The sequence below is a fragment of the Zonotrichia albicollis genome, chromosome 1 (assembly GCF_047830755.1).
Source record: "Zonotrichia albicollis isolate bZonAlb1 chromosome 1, bZonAlb1.hap1, whole genome shotgun sequence".
Classification (NCBI taxonomy): Eukaryota; Metazoa; Chordata; class Aves; order Passeriformes; family Passerellidae; genus Zonotrichia; species Zonotrichia albicollis.
Window position 1 is genome coordinate 70,071,757 of NC_133819.1, and position 8,975 is coordinate 70,080,731.

The following is an 8,975-nucleotide window of genomic DNA, read 5'->3' on the forward strand; positions in this document are numbered from 1 at the left end:
ATGAAAAACTAAACTATGGTCATTGTTAAAAGGTTTCCTACACCTTTCCTGGTGTAGGAATTACAATTATGCACATTATATAATCTTATAGAAATCAAGAAAAATGTCTACATTTGCAAGATTTTCTTTAAAACTTATTTTTCTTTGATTTGCAAGCAAGCAAATATTAAAATGCTCTCTGTATTGCCTATAGCATGTACATAATGTCAATATCAATTGGTACCAATACATTTTAGCCATAAGTAGGTGGAGTAGGTTTAGAATGCAACATGTAAAACCTGGGGAGGAAAAAGCAAGCCCAAAACCTTTGTCCCTTCCTAAAATCCCCTGAAATCTTGTTTGTGCAGACCCAACACCTGAGGTATGTTAAAAGCCAAGTTCAGCTCACTGAAACTAAGTTACACACTAGTAGCATGTTAAAATTTTCTAGTGAAAAGATCCAGAGAAAAAGGTAAGGCAATAATTTCTGAGAAATTATTCTTTCACATCCACTATGGCTCAAATTTGTTTTCTTTTTTTGCAGGACTCTTGTGGACCTTTTGCTAAATTTGAGGTTATTTGAACATCAGTGTAGCATAACAGGTGAACTTTGTTGGCCAAATAAATTAGGTATCCTGTTTTATTTCATGTTACTTGTGCTTATTGTGGAACAAATTTCTGATATTTGAACAAAATTTTCCTTACTTCAGCTAAAATATCAAAAGAAATGAATGTTTTATGCCTGGAAGAAGACAAATTTTTCTGAGCAGGTAAAATAATGTTTTAATAATGATATAAAGTTAAATTGAGTAGTTCATGTCATAGGCACCCATCCAGGCTAAACAGGGGAGAGCAATGCACGTAAAGACGTGTTAGAACTCAGATTAAATATCAACAGGTAATCACACTGATGTACTTTCTAAGTTGAGTGTTGGAGCACTCAACAGGTTTTTATTAATTGATGTCAATTTCTTTTGTTAAGAAATTAAAGTTAAGAAAGGGCATTTGGGAGGTAAAGACCAGTCTGTTCCAGTAAGCCTTGAGTCTTCTCTCAAGCATGTCAGTCTGTTGCACCCTGAAGATGCTTGTAGACATCTAAATATACAATTCATTAACCCCATTATTAGTATAATTTCTTCAGTAGATAATCTTTATTCTCTGTCTAATTGTTGGTTTTAGTTATTGATGAAGTAGGATACAGCAGGAAGGGAGGTTTTGCTTGGTTTTTTGTCTCATTGTTACTGGGCTTTCTCTTCCAATTTAGTTAAGATCCTGGAACTGCAAGAACCATGTCAGTACTTTCAATTTCAAACAACGTTTCTTGTGCACAATCTATTCTAATTCATAGGAAACATTTATGCAGATTGGGAGCTCCAACCTGAACTTTGAATAATCACTTACCTTGTTTCCCCTGAATGTATACACAAAAAATGATATACCAATTTGTATCCCTCACAATAAATTAAGGGTATGAAATGTGTTCACCTTAATTAATATCCAGTGATGTGTAGAGTTTCATATTTTTCAACAAGTAAAATATCTATTACAAATGTATTCTTTACCTTGTCTTTTAGGTAAAAGTAGTGTAACTAATTTACATATATGAAATATGGAATTCTTTACTTAGTGATATAAATGTTAATTTATGAACCTGTGAAATATTTGCATAGCTTAAAAAACAGGAATTAAAATATTTGCAGAAATTCCATGGCATTTGTAGCAACATACCTAAAAGAAGATAAGAAAACAATTTCTAAGTTGCTGCAGTTTGCAACAAAGGAATCTTTTTGCTGTCTCACAGCACTGCTGAATGTTGTTCTGTTTCATTTTGACATTTAAAGTGATGACTGTGGAACATTTAAAAACTTTTTTAAAAGCATCTGAGCAACAAAAGCCAACTTCTGACATTCTGATATTGTTCCATTAGTCCTCATCTTTTGAAAATGTGTGACTTTACAGTTCTTTTGTGATACAAGTACAAAATGCCATTTTTTATCAAGGTCTGCCTTTGTAAAAGAAGTAAAAGGTACCAGGTAAGTACACAAAATAAGTGGAGAAATTTCTTGGAAATCTCTAAGGTAATAGAATCCACAGACATAGAACAAAACATTTGGTCAAGGACAAACAGTATCAAATTGATCTAATTTCCTTCATTACTGTGACCTGCTTGGTGTGTAAGTGGACAGCAGTGAATGTCATTAAAGTTTAGCAAGGATTTTGTGCTGTTCTGCTCTGCAATAAACAAAACCAGGAAATGGGATCTAAATTAAATCACAGTTGTAGGGTTGTAGAATTGGCTGAAACACTCAACTAAACACTAAGGTTATCAAAGTGAGAGGGCATAGACTGGGATCTGCAGGAAATGCATAATAGTTTGGGCTGGAAAGGATCTTTGACGGTCATTTAGTTCCAACCTCCCTGCAAGGAGCAGGGACACCTTTGACTAGATCAGGTTGCTCAGAGCCCCATCTGACATCCCCTCGAATTTTCCAGACTTAGGGGATCCCCCACATCTCTGGGCAACCTGTTCCAGTGTTTCACCACCCTGATTGTAAAAGACTTTGGCCTTAAAATCCAGTGTGAACCTGCTCTCCCCTTCAGTTTAAAAACATTAACCCCTCCATATCACAACAGGTTCTGCTAAGAAGCCAAGTGTGGTAATGGCATGTATCTCCACATGTACTTTTTCCTGGAAAAACACACAGAAATAATTTGCTGCTGCTGCTTTTGCTGATTGTGTTTGGAAATTAGTTGGATGTCAAAGAAAACATTATTTTATAAAATACGTGGCTTACACCACGTTTTAGCAATCATGAGATGGATTGTTCATAATCAAAAGGATGAATTTCAGTGAAGAAAAGCAGCTTTTCACTCATACAACTACTGTTGTATTGTCTTTTGATGATTTTACTAACAATTAAATTATTGTTTAGCTATGGTGCAGTTAGATACCCTAAGAATTGACCTAATTGCTCTAAAATTGTTACCTCAGAACAATTTCAATAATGATTAACTTTTAAACAAACCTTGAATAGGTTTGTTTCAAATTTAGTTCTTGCTGATCTACCCATCTAGGACAAACAAATTCTGCAATATGAAGTAAGAACTCAAAAACTTCTATTAAACATTTTCCTTTCCCAAACCCTGCCCTTACCTCATAGAGTCTCATCTCTGAGATGTGCCCGCCCTTTGCTCTTGTTGGAAAACATAGAAATGTGATACTAATGGAGTGGAGAGGGGAATTGTCCCAGGTTTTGCTATTATGTGCTGTAGCTAGCAGAGAGCACATGGCCAGGTTTTGGAAGGTTGTTTTCTTTTCAATATGCTTTTGTGAGTGTTCTGCAAACTCTGTATTTTAAAAGACTTAGGAAGAATGTTTATGATATTACATTTCCTGTTACAGGACGAACTTGTAACAGTTGTGCCACCTTCTATAGTAAATCAGGAAAGCAATGGATCTATGTGTGATTGTCTCTGCTCAATTTGAAACTGGGAGAACCAAGATGGGGGATTCTGCCACACTTTCCTTCCCTACTTTGTAAAGCATGGTGAAAGTCCAATGCCTTAAGGAGTGCTTAGCAAAGGCAGATAATATTTTATCTCTGTGATGGATATTAAACCAAGAAGCCACTAAAAATTTTTAAACTCCTGCCCCTTGCATTCAAAATGAGCTTAAACCAAACCACGGTTTCCCTTGTGCCCTTCAAGCTTCATTTTCTTTAATCATTCCTATCACAGACAAAGGCCCTGATAACACTTCCTATTCTTCTGGCCAGTGTATTATCACTGGGGATTCATCACAGGCCACTGGACTGCTCATGGTTGTGGGAAAAATTAGATTGGAGCTAGAACACTTTTTAGACCAAAACCACACTGTGGTTTGCGATTTTTAGTTTATTTGTTTATTTTGCCTGGCATCTAGCTGTGTTATGGATGTTTGGATAGCTTTTAATTCACAACATTGCAGCACATATTCTGAACAAGACTCTGCCTCAAATTTCTGTCACTGTGTCACTGAGGGGCAGCTGGGAAACCGGAAGGCAGCCTGGGTGTTGCCTAGATGTTACTTGTGTTTTGTTATGTTGGTTTATGTGCTTGTTCTGTTCTGTGATCAGTGTACTAGAAATCAAAGAGATGTTGTGAATCCTGTAGGAACAATACAGAAAAGGTCCTCAGCCTCCCCTATGAGCATGAGAAGGTAAAGTGGGTGTGCACCTTCTTGTGGGAGTCTGGAACAAATCTGGAGGTTGGTTACACAGGATTAGTTGCAGTCTTTGGAGCAGATTGTCTGTGAGATATCCTAAATTGCTCTCAATTTCATGTATTCAACTGCTATGTAATTTATTACAGAAAATGAGGATTTCTGGATTATTAAAAAAAAAAAAAACCAAGAAAAAAAAAGTTTTGATCTAGGCATTATTTGGGATTTTCATGTAAGCACAGCTCAGGTTTTTTATTAAGGCCTTTTAAACATTTATAAATAGATTGCAAATTACTTGCAAGTAAGAATGGATGTGGTATATTAGCTTTAATGAGCTACAAAGCAATTTGGGTCAACTTGTGAAACCACCCATTTCCTACCCTGTCAGAGAGTGCTCGATGTTCTCTGTAAAAGGAGGAACCTCTATGCCTAAATTTGCTCTGCCAGATTTAAGCCTCCTACAGGCAAAAAAAAAGATAGGCATTCTGTTGCAGGCAACTTTTATGAAAAATCCTTTCCTTAGGATTTTTTCCACCTGAGAAGCTGAGAGGCCTCAGGAACAAAATGTAAACAATAATTATCTGCTGCTGTGGAATGCAACAGGTGCATCTGTGATTGGTCTCATGTGGTTGTTTGTAATTAATGGCCAATCACAGCCCAGCTGGCTTGGACACAGAGCCTGAGGCACAAAACCTTTGTTATCATTCCTTTCTTTTTTATTCTTAGCTAGCCTTCTAGTGAAACATTTTTCTTCTATTCTTTTACTATAGTTTTAATGTAATATATATCATAAAATAATAAATCAAGCCTTCTGAACCATGGAGTCAGATCTTCATCTCTTACCTCATCCAAGAACCCCTGTGAACACCGTCACAGGCATTTCAGGTTTAATTTAAAAACTCACAGTGACCAAACTGTCATTACTCTGTGTGCAGATCACCCAAAGGAACACTGGTTACAGGCAGTCCTCACGTTCAGCCATGATGCTGCATCTTCATCCCAGCGGCTGAAAGGAACACACTGTTCGTTACCAGTTTAACCCAGCTGGCCTAATCTGTCTGGATATTAAATCCAGACTAAATTTTTTGAAATTATTTACAAAATTGTGTGTTGCCTTCCTAGTTGACTAGCAGATACTCAAGTAACCATGGTGTGGAGGTCAGCTTGGCTTTAATTGTGCAAAACCTTGTTCTTTCCCAAGGAACATGGAAAAGCAGCAGCCCAAATGTCAGGTTGTTTTACATGGAGTACCTCGTCTGGATAACATTTTTAAGACGAGCTTTGTTTTAACATAGGAGAAAGATTTGTAGAATAGCTGAGCTGTCCCCTTTACACAAGGAGTTTTGCTATCAGTAGTTAAGAGCTGTTTCAAAACTGACTATGCAGAATGTCAAACCCAGACTATTAAATAACTTTTTCTTGCTAAGACAGAAGAATACTTAAGGTGGTTACCTGTCTTTTCACCAATGATTTCAATTTCATCCTCTTAAAAACTAAGCTTGTGCTGGATACTATGTCAGATTCTGTGACAGATCTGCCTCTCCAAATGGAAAGGTCTAGTGTAGCTGCAGGTTTAAATTGGCTCTCAAAGCCTTGAACTGTGTCAGAGTTTCACTAAGAGTCTGTGAAAAGGTCCATTTCCTCTAACAATACAGAATTAGGGTTTTAACACTTACTGGCAATCAAGAGTAGTTTCTTCTCTGCCTTCTTGTGCCCAGTAACTTTTGTTATCAACTCCTTCATCAGTCCTTTTCCAGGCTGGGTGTACTTCAGGTATCCTCAGGGACCCCTTCTAGTTTCGTTTGTTGCACTCTCACTTAAAAAGTCACTTCTGAGACTAAACCATCAACGGTTACTCTATCAGATACAGCCTATTCATTTATACTTTCCCATAGAAAGCTTAAAATTATTTCTCAGTAACTTAAGCCAAACACCAAATCTTTGTAAATGTTAGTGGGTTTTCATTATTTTATAAATAATTACCTCATACCTACTTTATAGAAATACCTGGGCCACAATCATCAAAATTGATGTTTATGAGGAAATAATTAAGACAGTGAAGAATTCAATAGATGTATGACGAAGGAATGCCAAGATTTTACAATTAGAGTAAGGATTATCACAAGTTAAAATTAAATTTTAATTATCTACATACTTAAATTAACAAAACTAAGACACAGAAGTGTAGAACACACATGCTAAGTCTCACTTCTGTACCCACACACAAACATACTTAAACTAACAATGTGATACATAATTAACAAGTTAATAAATGAAAACACACACTCCCTCCCACTTCACCATGCTGCTACTCCCCACCTATTTTTTCCCTTAAAAAGATTAAGTATATATGGCTTCCCTTCACTGCAATACAATCCAATTGTTTCATCCCCTGACTCAATACAGGTTAACACCTTGCTGTAAAAAATAAAAAAAGACACAGTAAAAATAAAAGTGAATTCACATTAAATCTTTGGTGCTGAGGGGCTTCCAAAGCTATGGGAGAGGCAACTTAACAAAAGCTCCATTTTACATGTTCACGAAGACTTTTCCCAGAGATTCTCCAATGCCTCTGACACCTAAGGAGTCACCCCATTCAAGGAACTACACTTAATTTCTAGTGCATTTAAAAGTTGTTAATATATTTCACAGCTTTGCAGTAGAATATGGAGGCAGAACAGAAGACAGGATGAAGGCAAGTTTTAAGCACAGTTTATTAATTTCAAGCAATTGCCGCTTCTCAACATCCTCCACCCACATTACAATTTTACACATGCTGTAGAAGATCCCTCTATCTCCAGCAGTATCACAGTCTGGTCTGCCTTCTGTATGGGGGTCAATATACACATAAAGATTCTTCAGATGTTTAGTGCCACTTACCCTATGTATGGAGATAAAGTATTATTAAAAAGGTTTTACAGGAATCATTATCTTCTATTAAAAACTCTTGAACAGTAATTAATTTTTAAACTAAGTAGTATACACCAAGGTAATAAAAACATATTCTAACTCCACAGGGCTGGAATCTTGTTTTTTTGGAAGGCTTGGAAAACTGAGTCTGTTAAATGTGAAGCTCCTTGTCACCATGAGGGAGAAGGAAACAGAAATCAGCACAGTAGATTTAGCCAAACCTTCTATAGGTAGGACCTCTAGCAAAGACATAAATTAAAAATTTGTGCTCAGGAGGAAAAGATAAGTTATCCTCCCTATTAGATAAGCTAAGAAATTGTTCACCTCTGTTGCACAGCTGTTCTCTTTGCACCCAGCCACATCCATGAATTCAGCTGCCTGTAGGGGCAGCCACAGCTACTCAGAGACCTCAGGCTACAGGGACAGGCACTGCCCAAAACTGGAGAGGGGTCTTAACCATGTCAAAAAATCCTCAAGCCCAGAGGTTTTTGAAGCCAGAACTAAAGTTTTCTACTGCTGTCAACAAGAGAAGTATCAGCTGGATGGGGGACTGAAATCCACTTGTTTTCTAAATAACCCCTGCCAGCTATTCTCTGTGTGGATAATTAAGTTAGACAGAATTGAAATAAATAATGAAACTACTGAAGTTAAAGAAAAAAAACACATCACCTGCTTAAATGTTTTCTGGTTAACACATTTACATTAACCAAATATAATGGCCTGTTTTTTTCCTAAATATAATAGATTTTGTACTGCTCATTCTATCACTTTATGAAAACAACATTTAAAGAGTAATGCTAGTTTACCTGCATTTAATTGCAATAAAAATCTCTTCAACCAGAAACAAAACAATCTATGTAGTAAATTTTAATACAGCAAGTATGTTTCAGGAATTATCAGTAATGCAGCAGTGTTAATCAATTCTAAATTGAAATGCTGGAAACTAAAAGATTAAGACAGAACTAGATGAAGAGTATTTTTCATATCTTTTATAGGACAGAAACCTTTGTTCATGTCTTCTGGTAGCCTTCATCTTCTTTTGAGCTGCACCTACAACACAAAGAACAAGTAAACGAGCAACTTTATGCTTCTCCAGAGCAGCTTAAAACAATTCTGTAGGCATTAAGGGGCATCTTTTCTACTGCTTTGTTTCTGTATCACCAACTCATTTCATTGTTTCATATTCCTATTTTAGTAAAGTACAAAGCAACAGAAAGAATAAGCTATTACTACATCTGTGTAAAAGTGCCCTCAGACGTTCTGCCTCTGTCGTAAAAGTGCAAGTTACACTTGCTGTATTTAACTAGCAAGCAACCAGTGCTTCACTAAACATGAAAGCTAACTTCTTTCATTTCCTGTATGGAAAAGATACCTCAATATGTAGAAATAGGGAGAGGTTGGTTTCTATTAGGGATTTTACAGTATAAATTGAGAAGAGACAGGTTGAAGGCTCCAAATAGGTATACAAAATCACCCATCTCCTGCTTGTTTTCGTAGTTAGTTCATTACACCTCCTCGGTGGGGTATTCCCCACCAGCAGAATGACCTGCTTTGTGGCATTTTTCCTCATTCTTGAGTGCACTAAGAGTGCATGACTGTTGCCATTATGTACCTAGATGGATACAAAAATCCTTCTTAGTTCAAAGTATTATAAAGTACGTGAAACCAGTGGGGTTTTCACAGCCTGTCAGAATATATTAATAAAAAAATGAAAAGATGAACTTTTAAACATTGTCAAAGAGAACATTAAAACAGCAGTATGGACCTGCAAAGGTTGTTTCTGTTTTCCTCACCCTGTATAACCAACTCAATTGTCTCAAGCTCTTTTAACTTGTTGCTAAATGTTTATCTACACATGCTGTCAGAAATAACCTTGTTAGGAAGG